The sequence below is a fragment of the Sturnira hondurensis genome, unplaced genomic scaffold (assembly GCF_014824575.4).
Source record: "Sturnira hondurensis isolate 20B ecotype Veracruz unplaced genomic scaffold, ASM1482457v3 Scaffold0017436, whole genome shotgun sequence".
Taxonomy (NCBI): domain Eukaryota; kingdom Metazoa; phylum Chordata; class Mammalia; order Chiroptera; family Phyllostomidae; genus Sturnira; species Sturnira hondurensis.
Window position 1 is genome coordinate 18,140,432 of NW_028090067.1, and position 20,778 is coordinate 18,161,209.

The 20,778-nt window shown below is 42.0% G+C and overlaps 1 long non-coding RNA gene and 1 pseudogene across 1 annotated transcript in view; one reads left to right on the forward strand and one right to left on the reverse strand.

Moving 5' to 3' along the window:
• The first annotated feature begins 5,642 nt into the window (after positions 1 to 5,642).
• LOC119002500 (uncharacterized) overlaps positions 5,643 to 20,778 on the forward strand; it is a 90,326-nt gene continuing 75,190 nt past the window's right edge. The window contains exon 1 of the long non-coding RNA XR_005069747.1: positions 5,643 to 6,311. This is a non-coding gene — a long non-coding RNA (uncharacterized LOC119002500). The remainder of the gene's footprint in view (positions 6,312 to 20,778) is intronic.
• On the reverse strand, positions 18,854 to 19,488 carry LOC119002499 (40S ribosomal protein S8-like; annotated as a pseudogene).

The following is a 20,778-nucleotide window of genomic DNA, read 5'->3' on the forward strand; positions in this document are numbered from 1 at the left end:
GGCATCCTGGGCGGCAGGAGCTGCATGTGCAAACTCACTGAGGACAGAACAGACGTGGCTCAGCTGAGGGCCCACCAGGGCATCCTCCTGAGGGTTCCCCAGGAAGGAACCATCGTTTTCTGTGTGGATGTCACACCAATGCCCACCAGACAGGTGGTATTTTTCTCAACTACAGCAATTAAAAACTGTGACCTTCGACAGTTACTTAACCTCCCTCTGCCTTAGCTTCCTCATCTACATCTATCTCATCGGGTTGTTGTGAAGACTGAATAAACTAATACATATATGATTTTTGGAGCAATGCCTGGCAGCAGGGCTGGCTTTATGGGCATGCAGCCTGTGCAGTGCCACAAGGCTCAGAAGGCGAAAAGGCCCGCATTTGGTTTAATGCTCTGCTGTTGCTGTCTTAAAATTCTTAATAATTTTGGAAGAAGAAGCCCCGTGCTTTCCTTTTGCATGGCCACAGATTATGTAGGTAGTCCTGCCTGGCATAGCATGTGCTTAAAAACTTTAAGTTTTGTCATTATCTTAGAGTCTACAATAATGTGTGTGTGTGTGTGTGTACATACATGTTATTGTAGTCTCTACACACACAGTAGAAATATATAAATATAAAAATAGATATATTTTACACACATATGTATGTCTATACACATAAATGTATCTGTACATTTACATACATATAAATATATAAGATATATATATACATTTTAGAAATGAGGAACCTGAAGTTCAGACAGTGCATGTGACTGGTACAAGGTCACACAGCAGGCAGGCCGCAGAAGGAAGGCTGAAGATGGAGATGAAAAATCATAATCTTAGAGGGGAAGGTAGGACAATGACCCAGCTCCCCAACCCACCCCCACACCCCCAGAAGGGTGACATAAAAAGAGAAGAATGGACAGCTTTCTTTGTAGAAGCTAAGAGAAAGAGGTGGTATGAAAGAGGGCACGAACAGTTGTAGAGGTAGGAGGGAATCTGGCTATTTTGGGAAGCCAAGAGAAGATTCTCAGGGTAAAACATAGTGTGAAGCCATGGAAACAAGGACTGAGAAAGTCTCGTGGATCTTGGCCACCAAGAGGTCATAGATGCTCTTAGAGAAATGAATTTCAACAGAGTTAGAGCTAGAAGCTGGTTTAAAGAATGAGGGAGGACCGATGGTGGAGACAGTCCCAGGTTTTAAAGCTAAGAAAAGGAAATAGAAGGAAAAGGGGAAGAAGGAAGGAAGGGAGGAAAGAAAGAAAGGAAGGAAGAAAAAAGAACGAGAAAGGGAAGGAAGGAAGGAAGGAAGGAAGGAAGGAAGGAAGGAAGGAAGGAAAGAAAAAAAGAATTTTGATTGGGGGAGCAGAAGAGCCAGATCTCAATTAGGAAATGGAGGGAAGACTGTCAGGGGAGGGTTGCTCTTCCTTCCCTGAGTCTGCAGGGAAAGGAGCATGGATTAGACTCACAAAGGCTAGTTTATTGGGAGGCTGATTGTCTCACCAACAGTACTAGGACTGTCTTAAGTCAGCCATCTCAGGGGCAACACAGCAGCATGGAAAAGGGTTTACTCTAGAGTCAGAACAGACTACCTGGGTTCAACTGTAAGGTTATTACCTGTGGTGACCTGGACCCAGTCAGCCAGCCCTTCAGTATCATCAGTTTCCCTACCTGGAAATAGGGAAAACCACATTTGTTTTGGCGATTAACTGTCAGGATCCATGTAAAGCCCCAACACAGCGTCTTGGCACACAGCAAGTGTTCATGAAAGGGCAGCCATATTAACAACCACCTCCCCTGTTCTCTTGGGAAACTCCTGTGGGTCTAGCATCAGCCAGCACACCTGAGCATGTCATCTGCTGCTTCATTCTGAGCTTTTCAGGAAGTGTGGTCATAAGGAATGAGAGGGCATTTAGAAGTGGCACAGAGTTTGTCACAAGGGCTTTGTTCACAATAAATGCTACCAGACATGTAATAAACACTTACAAGCAGGTCCTCTGTAATCAGCACCCCCTAGAAAGTTCCCCTGCCCCACTGCTCTTGGCCTTGGCTGTGGCCACACCCACCGCCCAAGTGAGCTGTATCAGCTGTCCTCTGTCCTCTTGTCTTTTTGGGTAAGGTTCCTCTGCAGGGATCTTCCCGTGTTTATAACGTTTGGGAGAACTGAAGAATGCTTTGCAAACACTTCCAAATGTCTCATAGCAATGAGAGGCCACTGCAAAGGGTAGAGGGAGTTCTCCTGTGCCACAGAAGGCAGAACTGGAGCAGCTCCAGCTGGTTATGTCACCCCAAGCTTGTGGGTCATTGCAGAATCGTCTGCAGAAAATTCCTGTTGCATTGGATTTTATCCAGTGTGTTCAGGGATCACAGAACAGTCGCTGAAGGAAAAAAAGGAAGGCCTGTTGCTTGGAATGGCTTAGAGCAATTTTGGTAGCCATCCAAGGCAGCTATCACTCATGAAATCTGTCTTTCCCTCCAGCAAAAAGCCAGCTGCATGGAGCACCACATACAGAGCCCTAAGAATAGTATAGCGTTCCAAGAACACACTGTACTTGGCCTGTATACAGGTGTGTGGGGCTTGACAGGTCTTTTTACTCTCTAAGCCAGGTGGGTTGAAACAAACAAAAACTATTTTCTCCAAGTAACATGCAGAGAAGAAATGATAAAGAGCATAGGAGAGTCCCCTAGCATGTCATTCTTTGACCTGGGCTGCCTTTTCTTGGATGGACTGACTCTACAGCCACCACAGCTTGCCGGTAAGCCCTGGAACAGCAGGCACAGCAGCCCCTGCCATCCACCAACTCTGCAGTAGGCTGAGCAAGCCCCCAAATCCTGTAACAGGTGGTCATTTGTCATTTGCTGCAACAGGAATTTGAAACCATCATCCTCTACAATAAATATTTGGTTGATTTATTGGCTTCCCCCCTATAAGTATGGAAAGTGAGGAAAGGTTCCTTCCAAAGTTTCAGTTCTGAGTAATGAGAGCTTTTAGAGCACAGACAAGACCCTAAACCACACCCCACTGTTGGAAGAAATCCCTGTGTGAGTCTATTCATTAAAGAGTTTGGGAAGATACTCTCCTTAGTGGTGGTTGGCTCTAGTAGCGGGGTTTGGGGGAGATTTTATTTTCTACTGTAAAACTTTCTGTGTTGTCTGAAAATTTTACTCGATGTTACTTTTATGTTCAGAAAAAAAAAAACCAACCCAGAGATCTTATCTGAAAATTACTTTCCTGTTCTCGAATAGGCAAACATGACAGGATTTCCAACCTCCTGCTATCTCCTTGGGAGGGAAGTACAACGAGGTGGAGTGGACAGACAGCTGAAGGCCCTCAAAGACAAATCTTACGAGAAGAAACTTTGGTCACTCCTGGATATTCCTATCCCACTTCCTGCCCTCCGAGAGCAAATGTCCCAAGTCATCACACACTGCCAGTCTCTGACATAGCTAACCACAATTCATCCTTCGGTTCACTTTGTAGAGGTGGCTTCTTCTGGAAAGCCACTCTTGGTCCATCCAAGATTGAGTCGTGTGCCCTCCTATGTGCTTCCAGCCACCTGCACTGTGATTATTTTTATACTTGTTGATCACCCCCATTAGACTGAGGTCCCTGAATGCAGAAATGTTTTATTTATCTGTGTAGCCTTTGTACCTTAGGAAAGTGCCAACAGGCTGAATAAACATTTGTGTGTGTTTCCATCCCTTATGTGCCATTGAGTCAGCTCCAATTTCTGGAGACTCTATTAACTAGTGATGGATGTCCAACCATGTCCTGTCCTCAATAGTCCTGCTCAGCTTCTTTGGGTTCATCCCTATGGCTTCTTTAATGGAGTCAATCCACCTGTTTGATTTTCCTCTGTTCTTCCGGCTTTCTGTTTTTTCCAGCATTATTGTTTTTTCAAAGAACCCTGCCTTCTCATGATGTGCCTGAAGTAGGACAGCTTCAGTTTTGTCATGTTCCTCCAGCTATGTTTCATTTACTGAACAATTATTATTTGGAGGACTTTAATAATCCGAGCAATTTAAGAGAGACAAAAATGAAAACGAAACCATTTGTTTTCCAGAAATTTATAGTTGGGGGAGACAGATGTGTCCGACAATGAACTATAAAATCAAGTGCTGGTTTAAAATGGAGTCACAAACAACCAACTGTAAAGATAAGGAAGGTTTTAAACCCTGCAGACTTCTTGTTCATTGTGTTTTCTAGCTCAAAACCCCATATTGGACTGTTAAGATGAGGTGTGTGTGTGGTTATAAGGATTCAGGATTTTAGAACCTTTATTGGAATTTGACTCATAATTTTCTGCCATCAGTTGTCCTAGGAATATCTGCCATTTAATCGTATTTGATGTTTGTGAAATGCGTTGTGTCTCTCTGCTGAAAGGTTTGAAGTGTTGAGCATTGTTACTGTTACAGTGGTTGTTTTATTATTGAAGCCAATGAGGTTACACAACAGCTTGGGTAAGGAAGTGAAACAAGGGCGTTGATCCCACTGAAGCTACAAGGGATGGGGATTTGGGATGGTAAAATGTAATTACTGGAGAGGGAGGGATGCAGGCTAGAGTCCAGCACTGTACTCCTGGAGATCATTTCAGCCCCAGAGGCTGAGACTGGCTCTCTGGCAATTGGTCCTAAGCATCCTGCCCTCCTCTGGCTGGAATGTTGGATTCACTTCACTGTAAGCTGCCACAGAGAAAGAATCCAATGGCCAAGAGCCAGGAGCGTATGTCTTGCACGGCATCAGGGTGACTCTGGAAGCTTTCCAAGAGCTGAAGGGCTGTTCCCTTTGCATGCAATTAATTATTTATTTGTAAAGCAATATATTCTTTCTCTCTTTTTAGATTTTTTTTTCTTGCTTCTAACTCTTCAGGACTTTCTATAAAGATAGGGTGGGGATGAGGAGGTGGGGATGAGGAGATGGAAGAAATGCCCATTTATAAAGCTGAGAAAATGAACATACAAATAGATGGGCTTCTGGTCAGGAAGCACCAAGATTGTTTATTTTAGGGTGAGGAGGAATGGGCCCTGGAGAGGAGGATGTGGCAGAGGCAATGAAACCTCTTCATAGCTTTAGTTCCCAACAGCGTCACTTCTAGAAACTGATGGAGGAAATTGGGCTTTGAAGGAAATTTTTTAAAGATGTTGGATTGGCTGACAGGTATGATTCTGGCTTCGGAAAGAGGCACTTAAGTGCAATGAAGAGAGAAGACTCTGGAGTCAGATATAGGACCAAATGCCGGGCCCAACTGCTTTCTATCTGGGTGACCTTGGGCAAGTTTCCCAACCTCTCTGGCACCTTTGTTCCCGATCTTTAAAATTTGGAGAATGTAAAACTCACAGGTTTAAGCAGATAATCCCTGCAAAGACTTCTGAACAGTATTTGGCACATAGTGGGCACACAATAGCCGTCAACTACAAGCCAAAGGACCACAGTCATCCACACTACTTAGCTAACAATTAACTGTAGCATGGCGAATCCAGAGCTGACTGGCGAGCCTATTTGCCCAATAAGATGCCTGGAAAAAAAACTCAGTGGAGTCACACCAATAGAATTGGCTCTTGTTGCTGGACGGGCTTTCTTGCTGTTCCACCAATAGTTGGAGGATTTAACTAGGGAGTGACATCCAGACAGCCCAATGACGCATAACCGGCCCACACTCAGCACTTCGGAGGCGATAAATCAAGGAGCTGGCACGTATACATTCCGTTATTAGGAAGTACTGGATAGAGAAAGGAACTTAGGGGATACTGCGCGAAGGCTAGTCACTAATGAGCTTAAAAAAAAAGAAAAAAGGCCATGGTTGCCCCAACTGAGTTCGGGCGCCATCATGCTCTAGTTTCCCCTTCGTCTCTCCGGGTCCGCGACCAAGGAAGCGGCCTTTGGGATGCTAAGGGGGTGTGTCCCCGAATGATTGGCGCAGGCAGCTCAGCCAATCCTAGCTCGTCAAACGAGGAGCGCTTGACCAATGAGGGGTGACGGCCGCGGCGAGGATTGGAGAGGCGGAGCATAATGTTGACGAGCACAAAAGCTAGCCAGTGAGAGCCTGAACCATCCTCCCTGCAGCCAATCGAGTGAGGCTGTGGGCAGGCCTCCGAGTGTTTGTGTTGTGGTTTTGGGGGAGGGAGGCGGAGGGGAAAGTTTGTTTATTTTGTTTTTAGTTTCTGGGGTCCCCGTGTTTCTGGGAGGTGAAGCGGGCGGGACTGACCCCCCCTCTCCTCAGCCCCTCGTACTACGTCGCCTCCACAACCTGCGGAGAAGCGGGGACCGCGCGCATCGCAGCGCATCGCCTCACAGCGGAACGCCGCGCACTTGGAACCGGCACGGCTCGGCGGTGAGTGAGGACCGACGGCCACTGCTGCTCTTCCCCTCCCCCGCACACCGCAAGTCAGAACTGGGTGGCCGGGTGGGCGAGAACGCTCGCGGGAGCGCGCGGCGCGGGCCTGCCTGTCAAGCTGAGGCGCAGACTGTGCTAGTCCTCGCGAGTGAGCGAGCGTGGTGGGGAGAGGGCCGGGAGGGGCGTGAGCGCCCGCGGGGCCCCGCGGGAACAGGGGCGTTGAGCGCTTGCTCCGCGGAGGTGGGAGTCTGGTGGATTTGACCTCGGGGCGGGGAGGAACGCGGGGGACGTGCGGTCCACGGAGAAGGGGCGCCCCGAATGGCAGGGCCGGGACGGGCGGACGGGCGCGCGCGGCTGTGGGCGTCACGCGCCGGCAGGTGTGAGCTGGGGAGGGCTTCCGGGTGGGCTGGTCGGGTCGGGTTCGCTTCCCTTCTGGGGGGTGGGGGGTGGGGGTGGTGGCTCTGGGCAGGGAGGGGTCCCTGTCGCCTCGGAGAGTCGAGGTCCTGGGAGGTTCGTGTCCGAGGGACGTGTCAGGCCTCGGAGCCTCACGGTCCCTGTCTGTGTGCAGGACCTGCGTGACGGAGTGAATGTGTGTTCTGTTTAACCCGGGCCGGGAGTCCCACCCATCCCCTCCACCCCTCCACCTCTCCACTCCTCATCCTCCCCCCCTCATCCCCCATCCCCTCCACCCCTCATCCCCTCATCCTCTCATCCTAGAGCCCTGCGTATGTGGCCATTTTCGACGGGCAATTCTGCTTTCCACGAAAAAACAAGGGGAATAACATTGGACCATTGGACGAAACAGCCCGAGGAGTGTTTTCTGTCTTCCTCTGGTTCAGCCCCTTTAGTTTCAAACCAGTGGGGGTCATTAGGCAGCCCAGTGGGCTAAGGATACACTCTAATGTCTGTAGACACCCAGTAATGGGAGCAGCTGGGAGGCGCGTAAGAACCAGCCCATCCTCAGTTCTTTGGGCACAGGGTACCAGTCTGGGTCTTTTAAGACTCCTTGCTTTCTCATGTATGTTTTAGCTATTTTATTGCATTTTAGCATGTGTGTTAGAGATTGATAGAGGGATTAGGCAGATTTCAAGTTTGTGTTTATATTACAATACAAGCAAAATTAATAATAATTGCCAGAGATGTTTCTCCATAGCCAGTGAATAAAACGTCATTAGTTGGCGCTCTGCCCCTCCCCCTCCAGCAGTTAATCATACAGAAATAAGGTATATATCTTGGCATTAACGATGGAGACTATTTGTTTCACCAATGTAGGGAATTTCAGTAGGATGATAGTTTTCTATTGATTTGGAGAAGCATCTGTGATCTTGGCTTTGAGACTATACTTACTCTTTTGGTAGACTCATACAAATGCCTCTTAAAAAGCAGAACTTTTAGCAAATTGTCTTGCACTGACACTGTGTAGTATTTCTGTAGGTAGGTAGTGGGAGGGCTGTGAATGTAGTAGGTTCCTTCACTAGGGCAAGTATTGAGAACACAATCAGACGGGCTTGCCCCACTTGGGACAGCTTTGTATTTCCCTAGTTCTCTGCCGATTTTAAGGGCTTGTCCCACATGTTATTTGAGCAGAATAATTTGTGGTAGGACTTAAGGAGAAGAAATCCTCGAGAGCTACTTTTCTAGGGTAGCAGATAAATGTCATGCCCTTGAAACAAAATAATATTTTTCCTCCTTCAAAAGGAAGCACTTAAAATTTTTTTAAATCAGAAAAATATCATTTGTTCAAACAGTAGTGACACATTTATCGCATGCTTCCCATATTCTTTTCTAATGCTCATCTCACCTTAAGCCTGCGGTGTAGGTATCATTACTGTTTTATGGATGAGAAAAAGAGCCTCCAAGAGCCACACAGCTAGGAAGTTCGGGGACATAGATTTAGCCTCAAGTCCATCTGGTTTCAGAGCCAACACTTGTTTCATTTTGCCCCCTAGATTATCCAGGGGAAAATCTATGGGAAGGACACTGAAAAGTAGGGAGATAGAGTAAAGAGAAATGTCAATGATAATTAGGTTGCCCATATCTAATTTAAGAACTTAATGTTAAACTCATTCTTAGCCTTTAAAAAATTAAGAAAATTTGTGCCAAAGCACATCTATGCATTGTTTTTATTTCCTCCCTGTTTAATTTTTATAAAGGTAAATAGAATGCATTTAATTTAGAGGTCAAGGCTTTCAGAGCCCTTTGTGCATATCTCCACTGCACTGCCTCACTTTTGTGATTAATCCTGTGTGTTCTCCAGGGACCAGGAATTTTGGCATCTAGCACAGTGCTTTGCACATAGCAAGGACACAGTAAATGTAAGTTGACTAAGGAGCGGAGTTAGAAATGTAATAACTTCAGGTTCATTTTACCAGTTTTAGTTTAATGGGACTAGAAGTATGTGAATAGTTCATGTATAAAATGCATATTCTAGAAAAACACTTAAATGGAACAACTCATGGTCTTGGAAGTTTGGCTCTGCCAGTTTGCCCAGTCTCCCAGTTCTGCTTATCTGTTGAAGCTGCTCTACCATTCTGTTCTTCCTTTCACCTCGAGTTCCGAAAGGGAGGCTATGATGACTGCTTCCTTCTACTACTCTGTCATTCTTGAACCTTTGCAGCCTGGCTCCCAGCCTCGCTACTCACTGAGGCTTTTCCCAAGGTTAAAAATTAGCTAATAGTTAAATTTCCTAGGGCATCTTTTTCTGTTTCCCTTTAGCAGTCAGCCCTTTTGACTTTAAATTTTTGATTTTTAAATTTTAAAATAGCACGTAGTAGCATTGACTTTTGGTGTGTATATAGTTCTGTGAATCTTAACACATTTATAGACTCATGTAAGCACTGCCACAATCAGGCCACCAGACAATTACATCACCCTGCCATCCCCTGCAAAATCCCTTCATGCTATATCCCTTCTGATACACTTTTCTTCTGACCTGTGTCCCGGAGATAACACTGAGGATCAGGCTAGGGCTCCTTTTTTTGACCTTGTTTTCTTTTTCTTTTTCTTTTTCTTTTTCTATTCCTTGAAAATATTATTTACTTTTGGTACTTCAAATATCTATCACCTTTCTATCTACTAACATGCATGTCCATGCCTGATCTTCCATAATCCAAATAACATCCATGCTTACCTGCCGAAATTCTTTACTACTTCATACTCACTGTTTCAAGTTATGTCTAACTTTGCCTCCCATACCAGCTTTTCCATCTGATTTTTCCATAATTTTCAGGGATGCCATCCATCCCCCAAACTTGCAACCCTGGAATACTTGGAGGGCCTTATAATGAACTCCGTTATCCCAGACCTGATATCCTGCTACTCAGCTACAAATACTGGTTTCTGCCCCTTTGCTGCCAAACTGGCCCAGATTCACTAGGCTGAGGGGAGCATAGGCAGTTAGAGCACTTAGAACCCCATCAGGATCTGTCTACTTTCCTGGTCAACACCCCTCATGGCTTCCCAATGCACTCAGGTCATTTGGGATTTTATATTTCATCTTATAAGGCTCTGCAAGATCTACCCTCCAGCTGTCTCTCCAGCCTTTTCATTTCTTTTACCACCCACCCCCGTTTCTGACCTTCTAACTCTAATCAGTCTTTTAATTCCTTGAGTTACCAAGTTTTTTCCAGCCTCAAGGTACCGACCACTCTCCTGGCTTGGGTGGTTCTTCCCCTGCTTCCTACCTGACTTCAGGGTTCAGATCAAATTGTCACTTCCTCAGAGAGGCTTTCCTTTATGACTTTGTCCCACCACCTCCACCCTCGTTTAGGTCTCTCAGAGCTCCTGTTCTTTTTTCATAGCTCTCACTACAGTGTGATTCAGGACTACGCCTGTTTTGTTTCTCGTGTCTCCAGAGCCTAGCCAAGACTCATGCATGTGGCAAACTCCCAGTAAATATTCATTGGCTGTTGTGAGTCTGGGATTTTGATTTTATAATTTATTGCTGTCTTGCAGTTTCTGGTAGCCTGTTTTCTCCTACCTTCTCTGGGACTTGATCCCACTGTTGGAGGTCTTGCTATGTAGAGATAGAGCAGAAATTGGTGAAGAGGATCCCGATCCTATTCTTTCTCTGAATTGTGCCTCTGCCCAGGAGACCTTACCAGTGAGGCAGACTAGATCTAACTTAATCTGTTGGCTGAAGTTGCCAAGTCTGCTGAGCAGTACACCTTGGTTGTCCAGACTTGGGTCAGCTTTTGCAGCTGTTCATCTTCCCTCACCTCACCCTGCTCTTGATCTCTTCCTCCTCTCTCTACCCAGTGTGAACTGCTAAAGACGGTACGCTTTCCAGCTGAGCCTGCTTTACCCTTCGACATTTACTACTTTTTGACATTGACAACTGCCTCTAGTGTCTTTGACCCTACAGATTGCCCCCCCCACTAATCTTCCTGAAACAGTGCTTTGTTTTATGTTTCCAGCCCCTTCTCCAAATCTGCCCCAGGTATTTAAGTTTGAAAACCTTCAGTGGTGTTTCATCCCCTAGAGTTTCAACTCTTTAGCTTGTTATTTAAAGCTCTCCAGACTAGAACTGTCCGGTAGAAATAGAATGCAAACCACAAATATGAGCCACATAGGTCATTTTAACTTTTCTAGTACCAACATTAAAAAAAGTAGAAAGGATAAAATTGATATTTATAACATTTTATTTATTTCAATATGTCTAAAATATTATGTAAACATAATCAGTTTTAAAAAATTGAGATGCTTTACTTTTTTTCATGTTAAGTCTTTGAGATCTGGAGTGTATTTTTCTTTTTTTTATTATATTTTTTATTTATTTATCTTTAGAGGGTAAGGGAAGGAGAGAGGGAGAAAAATATCAATGTATGGTTGCCTCTGGTGTGTCCCCTGCCAGGAACTGGCCTGCAGTCCAGGCATGTGCCCTGACTGGGAATCGAACCGCGATTGTGTGGTTCGCAGGCCTATGCTCAATCTACTGAGCTACACCAGCCAGGGCCTGGAGTGCATTTTTCACTTAACACATCTCCATTCAGACTAACCACATATCAGGTTCTAAGTAGCCGCATGTGGTTAATGGCTACCATGTTGGACAGCAAACTTCTAAACCGTATCGTCAACATAATTGAAGTACTATACATGGGTATTCCCAGCCACTAACCTTTTCATAAGTGTATTCTCCTTGCCTAGAACCAACTCTTTTTACCAAATATGCTAACCTTCCTGGATGAGAAACCCAGGGGATTCTGAGACCATCTTTAAATGTTCTCAGCATCTCCTCTGAACCCTTTTAACATTCATTTTTATGTTATTTTTCATATAGCAATTACTTACAATATTTGTTAGTTTGTTGTATCATCAGGGGTAATATTAAAATATTTAACGGCTGATAAGGCATGGGCACTGACCAGTAGGAATAGGTGGCTGATGAAATAGAACCTGTGGCGTCTGTATGCAGCGTCCATGTTCTCCTCTGTGTGCCTGCTGAGTTATAGCTCTGATTGTCTCGGGGGGGGGGGGGGTGTTGTCCGCTTCCCTGCGAAAGACTGCGAGCTCCTTGAAGGCAGACTTGTCTTACTTGTGTGCATCCCTAAGACGGCTCCTGTCCTGGCCTGTGGTAGGCAATTTATAAATATTTTAAATAAATAAACAAGTGCTACCTTGCATTTTGCTTTATGTGCTGTGTTTTATCTTTCCAATTAGAAACTAAAATACAAGTCCTTTCAGGACAGGAATCCTGTATTATGAAGGAGTATGTGGCATATCTTCTTGCTTGTTTTCATAAGGAAATTTCTTCTGAATGAAAATGTGCTTTTAAAAACTAGGTTTGGATAGTGTTATGGATTTTCAGGCTGGGTCAGAAATGAGGTTTGGCTTTAATTTAATGAGACTTTGTATATGTTGTGTGTGTGGTTTGTAAACTGGCTCTGAAAGCAGCTTCAAAAGAAGAGTGCCTTAGAGTTAATGCATACTCTCCCAGAATTAGTGGCACGATTGCTTACTTGAAAGGCACTGAACTAGGAATTAAAAGTTCTGGGTTGGTTTGTATAACAGATATTTGTTCAAGTACCTACTGTGTTCCAAGCACAGGAATGACCGAAAATTCATCTACTCTAATAGTATAAAAAAATACCCATTTAACACAGAAGTGAAATTGTTAATTCTTCCTAGGGAGATTTAATTCCTTCTGCACCCTAATTCATTACTACTTTATTCATTACTACTATGGACTACACTATAGCTTGTTTCAAGATCTGTCTCTTTTACTAGATTGTGAGTTTAAGAGCAAGACTGTTCGATTCATCTCTGCACTGCATCCCCAAGCACATGCTGTGCTATGCCTGCCATATTGTAGGCACTCAAATGTTTGAATAAATAATCTCAAGTAAATTACTTAGCTTTGCAGAACCTGTTTTTTCTTTTGTAAGTAGAGAATTCTCTGTCTCAGAATTGTTGAAACTGTGGCGAGAGTAATCTTTTAAAACTACATACCTGTTCTATATGTTAAACCTCAAATATAACATTTACTTAAAAAACAAGTATAAATCTGATCATATTTTTCTATACTTTAAACAGTTAATGAGGTCTCAAAATCCTGCATCCCGTCTCTGGAATATAAATGTGACAATAAGTACCTGGTCTGTCTTGTTCTTTGAGTGCCCAGGGAAGACTCTGCCTCCCTTCCTGCCACTCACCCCTTTGCTGCCTGTGTTCTTGCCACACTGACCCTCTTCTGGCTCTTGAGATGCGTATCCCTCCCCACTCAGGGTCTCTGCCTCGCTCTTGCTATTCCCATGGCCTACGAGGCCCTCACTCTGACCCTAGTTGATGTCTCTTCAGTCCTTAGAGCTTAGTTTGTATGTCACTTCTTTAGGGATTTCCTAATCACCACGAGTCCAGACCAGGAAATGTGCTCCTTTTAAACATTCGGATCACTTAATATGATTGTAGTTAAATATTTGTCTGTTGTTTCCCTGCTGGAACATAGTAGCATGAATAAAACTGCCTTGCCTGTTTTGTTCATGCTTGTATCACCAGTATTTAGCACTGTAAGTTACACATAGTAGGTCTTCAATAAATATTTTTCAGTTGAAATTGGAAAGAAAACTAAAAATAGAATTTAAAAAAATCCTTAGTCATTCTAATGGTTTAAATAAATTAAATACATGTCTCCAGGTTATATTTTTCTTTAGTTTCTACTAAACTACTAATAGGCAAACATTATTAGGTAAACATTTTAAGATTACAGAAAGAATATTGTAATGAAAAATTTTAGTTTGAAAATTTTATTTAGTCATGAAGACTTATTAATGAGTATCCTTTTCATCTTCATCAGCAGAAATGATGAAGATTTCTGCTGGTTGGTTGGTTATTTCTTTCTGGTTGGTTATTCCCATTCTGCTGAGGATGGTTATTTCTTTTCAAATCATTTCATGTACTAGGACTCATATGAGTGCAGTTTCACTGACTGTCTGAGGAGTCCCATGTGCCGAAGGTTGTGGTAGAAACTAGGATTACCAGGATGGGATGCGAAGAGATCTTTGCTCCCAAGGAGTGCACAGCCAAGTGGGTGAGGCAGACGCGGGCCTACATGAGTGTCATTTGGTGTCATAAGTGCTACAGTAGGCAGTACAAGGGATGGGGCTGGGATGAAAAAGAAAGTCATCAACAAAACTGAAGTCAAGAAAGCTTTTCCAGGGTAGGTGACACTCTCCTTAAAGTCCTGAAATAAAGGACATTACAGGCAGAGGGAACAGTCTGTACACGAAGGAGCATATTTAAGGCAGTATGTGGAGAATGATCACTAGCACAGTGGTATACTTTATAAAGTTGGTGCTGGGGTACAGGGCCAACAGCTATCTTAGGCTAACCGTGAATTTAACAGTTAGACTCTTGGTTTATACTGCATTTTAGAACTGGAAATTACCTTAGAAGTAATGGTGTGATTCCATGTATTTGAATTCATAAATGCATTATAAAGTACTGTTCAAAGAAGATACCATAAACCAGAATGATGCTTGTCATTTCTAGTTAATGTGCTTGCTTGATTATGGAAGCACTTCTAACCCTGGGAATGATTTCAGGTGGAGTTTTAGAAAGTAATGACTCATTTAAGCTTATCTGTAGGAGGTGAGAGTAAAGGAAGTGACCTCTTGATCACCAGAGGCAAGTGCTGGTCTACGACTGGAGGGCCAGATAGTGAACCAGTGAAAGGAATGAAATCAGAAGGGATTGCCCAGAAGGGTCGCTGGGTACAGGTACAGGGAAAGACGATTTCTACTGTTTAAGATGATTTCTGTTGCTTCAAAAGTCTTTACATATTTAATAACTCTCCAAGTGGTTCACTGAACTAGCATTAGTTTAATTTGATTCTCAACCAGAGGTTCATTGAATGGAAATCTAGCCCATTTTCCTTCATTTTACTTATCTTTAGTTCATTAACTTTTTGCATATTGGGAGCTTGATATTTTTCACAGTAAGAGGTGATTAAGCTCTGGTAGTGCTGATCACACTCAGAAGATGCTAATCAACCTATTGTTTTGTCTGTTGCTACAGATTCTGTATGTTCCTTTATTGACCTAGATTGTTAGGAGCTAAGGAGATAGTGGATAGTAGGGAGAGTGATAACAGTGTAGTTTATTTCAAGATGTTTGGAAAGAAAGGAAGGAGAAATTAGAAACAGGGCAAAGTTGAGAAAGCAATATTTTAAGGTATAGTAGAAAGGTATATACCTGTTTAAAGGTATGTAAGAAGGACCCAAGAAAGAAAGAAAAGTAAAGCTTCTTGAATGGAGAAGGTAGCAAGTAAGATGGGGCAAGGCCACCAAATTCCTCCCCAGGGACATAGGTGGAGTGATAATTGTTAGAAGTTCCTTATAGTTGCTCAACTAGAAAAGAGAGATGTCGGGGGAGATCTCTCTTGGATACCTTGAGCTCAACACAAGTTTATACTATGTTTTTTTCTGTGGCACCCAGCAGAATGGTTTGCACACGGTAGATGTAAAGTCTAAGAGATAAATTTACAGGACTAAAAGAAGGTATTGATTATAACTTTAAAATCGTATCAGTTACCAGATCATACCATCTATGGTTTAAGAAAAGTGAACATGGTTACGATCCTGTATTTTGTGAATAGTAAGTAGTACAGTTACATTGTATTCTTTTCCCAAAAAGCGTTTTAGTTGATTAAATGTATGCATTTTATACATTACCACAATTTTTATAATGCTGTTTTGTCATGTCTTTCTTTTAAGAACATACTAAGTACTTCAAAAGTGGAAGTGGCCCAGACTTCCTAACCTAGGCCCAGGTCAGTATATCAAGATGAATGTCTTGAGCCTCTCCTGAAGTGGAGGAAGGAAACACAAAGTAACACATGAAGCTGGGGCCCTCCAAGGAGCCGCATATTTTTCTTTCTGTGAAAATCTTGCTGATGGTGTATAATGCTCAGTAATTTCCTTTTTATGAGGAGCTGTTTTATCTAGATATATATTTCTATGGGACTTCTGAGTATAGACTCTCTCCACTTAGATGTACCATGAACAGCAGATTTTGAACAGATCTTTCACCAACTACTCACCCTTCTTTTCATTGTAACAGTTTTATATTTTAAAATATACCAAAGTGTTTAAAATTTATGATGTTTTTATTTGCAGTTTGGCTCTTTATTCCTTTCAACAAAAGGACACACTAATTACTAACTTACACTTAAACCGTGCAGGTGGGTCTGTGGGTTGGTATAATGAGAGGAGATCTATTTATGCTCCTGCAGTCCTAATATATGGCCAAAACATGGACCCAGAGGGTAAAAAATTTTATTTTTAAAGCATCAAGAGAATTAATGAAAAGACTCTTTGTAGTAACAACAACAAAAACAAAACAAAACAAAATAAGAGAATGAAAATACAAAAGACATCACATTTCAAGCCAGTAAGGGCTAGTTTGAAAACTTGAAAAAGGGGAACTGGAACTCTGTGCCCCCCACACAGTTTGTGAGTTGGTCTTAGCACGTTGTGACACCACCCTATGCTTCCTGAACCTGACAGAGCCAGGGCTCAACACTGAGCCCCTGTGTTTGCTTTTGAAGCGGATGCTCTCTAGACTTTTATTTACCGTACTTTAAAATGTGTATTTTTACTGTCCTTTTTTCTTCTTTTCCTTTAACCTCCTGTGTTTTAGATCTTGGCTTTACCAGTCAAGGTGCTTTTCAGAAAGGTAACTGGAGGCTGGAGAGGGGCTCTGCTTCGCTTCCCATGAAGAGTTAATTATTGAGTCTTTTGGATTCCATTGTTGGTAACCCATCTTCCAACACCTGAATCTTGAAATCCTGAAACACAGACCCTTGAAACATTGCCAAATTCTTTAACGCTTTTCTCTGTGGCTTTGGACTTTGAACCTCTCATTTTTGTTTCCATCCTGATTCTAAGTCATCCTCAGACTATGTCTGGATTACTAAAATAGCTTCCTGTCAGTTGTCCTGTTGCCAGTTTCTCCCCAGAAAATGTTTCCTGCATCCTGTTTTCTTTTCTCTTCTTTATTAGTCTGTGCTTTCTTACTCTGTGAAATCCAAGCACCTGTGTCTAAGCCACACTCCCAGACTATTTCCATCTATCAACTATCATTCTGTAGTTCTGAATTTTTGCCTTCCATATGATCTTCTCTATTTTCCATATGATTTCCTCCTTTCTCCTCCCGCACCCCCCATACATTATAAAGGCTATGCCTTATATAAAGTATTCTGTTTCTGGCTTCCAAACCATTTTCTTTCTTGCCCTCAAAAAGCCCTCTCTAAACTTTTTCTTCCTGGAAGCCTTTCTTTATTGGAGACGTCTTCAACTGAGTATAGTTTGTTTTTATTGATATGATTGTGACTCTGATAAACTAAATAAAAATAAAATTTCTAATTTCCTCCATTACTTCTAGTGGCATTTTTGTAGGTTTTTTAAACATATCATTACAAAGAAAGACAATTTTACTTTCTTGCCTTGGCATTCTAATTGTTGTCTTATTGTACTGGCTAGGACCTCGAGGAGCATGTTGAATGGAAGTGGTATGAATGGGAATCCTTGCTTTTCCTCTAGAATTAGGGGGAAAGCATTGTGCCATTGTGATGTTAGCTGTATTGTTTTTCATTACGCAGCTAGTACTCAGCTGAATACTCAAAGGATCCCCTGCAGATCTCTTTCTCTGTGCAGCTCTTTTTTCTCCAGTACTATACACTGTACACTGTCTTGTCTCTAGCCATCTTGGCCTTGCCGGAATCTCAGCTCCATCTTCTCAACTAAGGGAGGTCTCTGAGTTCCACCCGGTTCCCCCTTCCTGCACTGTGGTTTGGGGAAACTACCTAGGCAGCAAACTCGGGCAGTGGCTCACCTTGCTTGTTTACCGTTTCTCAGGGATCACTGTCCTTTCTTGCCTGATGTTCATGTTTTGAAAATATATTTTGTCCATATTTTTAGTTGTTTCAGGTTCAGGGCACACCTGGTCCCTCCATCTTTTCTGGAAGTGGAAGTTCTGCCTTTTCTTAAAACATCTAAGGAATTATTTAGAAGTTGCTTTCAGACTACGAGATATTATTGAATATTTGGAATTTCTGTAGAGGAAAATCTTTATTTTTTTCAGGATGGATTCGATTTTGGCAACCAAAATCATTTTTCAGGTCTGGTTAAATGATTTGTCTGGGTAACACTGTTTGGGGTCCAAAATGAGTCTTCAGAGTTATGAGGCACATTTCCCTGTGTGATTGGTTTGTAAACTAGTTTGGAAGCAGAATAGGAGTTGCAAAATATTTTCAGTGGTGGCAACCTAGTTAAAAAAAATATAAAACTTTTTAGGGGTGTTTATTTGAAAAATAACTTATTTGAATGTTTCTGTGTATTTATTGGTATGTATTTAGTATCATTTTATATTTACAATTTACATTTAACTTCTACTTAGTAAGCTTTCTTGAACTATTTTTATGTGATACTCTCTCTCTAGCTGATGTTTGGGTACTTTTGTAGATTTCTTCACTACACTGCACTCCTAACTGTGGAAGCTCCTTAACTCATGATAAACAACTAATTTCTATGTAAAGAAATTAAGATCACTCTGTCAAAATATGCTGCATGTTATAAAGGATGTAAAATTGGTTTTGATACCTATACAGCATTATTAGTACCTTCATGATTTAAATTTAAAGCTACTCATATAAAATGTTGAATTACAATAGTGTGAATACATTATCCACAGTCTTTGTTTTTTAGCACTTGAATGTCCCATTAGTCCCACTCTCACCCCCCATAGGAAACACGGACTTTGAAAAATATTTTTATTAGATTCAATTCTTAGATTTGTAGCTTTCAATCTAGATTTTCTTTAATCTTCTTAGATTAAAGAAAATTTTCTTAGATTCAACATTAGTTAATTGAATTCATAGTTTTATAGTTCTTTTATAATAAATCTTGTGGTAAAGAGTTTGGGTACTCTTTTACTTATGTGATATCTTCTTGGCTTGCTCTTTATCTTTGACATTCTTTGTACCTTAGTACCTTTCTGTTTTTTTCATCTTCCTTCGTCTTTGAGCCAAGATGGGGGAAGGAGGACTTACTTGCCTTTCCAGGCCTTGATTTTCCTCAGAACTCCAGTTCCTTGACCTCTAGTACATAGCCATCTGCTGTGTCGCCACATTGGCCTGGTCTTGAAGCGATGCACGCAAGAAGCTTGCCCTGCCGGAACTGCTCCTTGAGAAGACTGCTGACTGTGGCATTTTTTTTCTTTTCATCGTATTTCTTCTGAATTTTCTTTGAACTTTTTTTTTGTTTAAAATCTCTTCCTCCTCAGGAGTCAGCTTGGCCCCTGTCTTGCAGCACAAGGGCAGTGCATAATGGAACTTGTACCACTGTCAGTATGGTGCGATGTCAGTGAGCACAATGCAGTTCTTTACTAGGGTCTTGGTGCAGATCAGTTTGTCATTAGACGCACTGTCGACATCAGTAATCCTCGTTTTGCGTGTACAACACTCAGTGCCCCAGGAGAGGTTGCCCATGTCCAGCCTTAAGGCATGGTACTTCTATATTACCTCCCTGCACACAGACTTTGTCTATGCAGGGGGCAGGGGGGAGGACTATCTTCTTGTTGGCAGTAGGGTGTCCCAACTCATCTTCTTGCATCTTGTGATGGGGCTTTCTTTTGCCCCGGGTCTTGCAGTGCTTGCGTCAGTTGTCTTGAGAGATACCCATGGCTCAGCTTGGCTGGAAAGAAAAACTCAGAGTCATGGTTCCTATTGTATGTGGTTTTTTTTTAATCTTTTCTCCCAGTTCTGTTTTAAGTAAAAGGAAGAGTATAGTGGAACATTTTTTCTTTTCTTTTTTAAATTTGATTTATTAAATTCTTTTGAGTTTTATTGTTGTTCAAGTACAGTTTTCTACCTTTTCAACCCCACCTCTCCCACCACCCCAGCCATCCCCACCTCCCTCCCCTGTTTCCATCCCCCCTTGTTTTTGTCCATGTGTCCTTTATTGTTGTTCCTGTAAATCCTTCACCCTTTCCCCCCATTATCCCCTCCCCTCTCCCCTCTGGTTACTGTCAGTTTGTTCTTAGTTTCAATGTCTGGTTATATTTTGCTTGCTTGTTTGTTTTGTTGATTAGGTTCCACTTATAGGTGAAATGTATGGTATTTGTTTTTCACCGCCTGGCTTATTTTACTTAGGGTAATGCTCTCCAGTTCCATCCATGCTGTCACAAAGGGTAGGAGCTCCTTCTTTCTTCTGCATAGAATTCCATTGTGTAAATGTACCATAGTTTTTTGATCCATTCACTTACTGATGGGCACTTAGGTTGCTTGTAGCACTCAGCTATTGTAAATTGTGCTACTACAAACATTGGGGTGCATAGGTTCTTCTGGATTGGTGTTTCAGGATTCTTAGGATATAATCCTAGCAGTGGAAAATTTTTCTTTTAAATCCAAATTTACTGTGAATTTTTAAATTTTTGTTTTTAATTAATTTAGGATTCCATATTATCAGTGATGTTTTTATATATACTATTTCTAGCACAGCATATTTTCTCAGGTATTTAAAACCATAACGTAATAAATAATACTTGTAAAAATAGCATTATCCTTTGTTTCCAGGATATAGCAGCAACCAGTTTTGCTACTAATGTTGCTTTAAGGAGTGTTTGGGTTATTTTTCAGTTTTTGGTTTCTTTGAGCTTTCTTTAGACAAATAATTTAGGGTTCTTCTCTACCCCACACATTTATTAAAAGAGGGTTTCACTGCTTTAAGTTGGGAAATGAGGTTCCTGTTTGGTTGCTTTATTTCTATCATTCATTAGTTGTGTGTGTGAGAGTGGGAGGAGGGGAACAGGATTGGTGTATAGTAAAAAATAATAAAAAATTAACCAATTTTATTTTATGTAAATACAAAGACTTAAAGTCTAATTATTTATGTTTATTAAAATGTTCATTCTGTCATTTTTTATGAAAAATCTTCTAAATTACTCTTTGCTATAATTATAGGTTCTTAGTA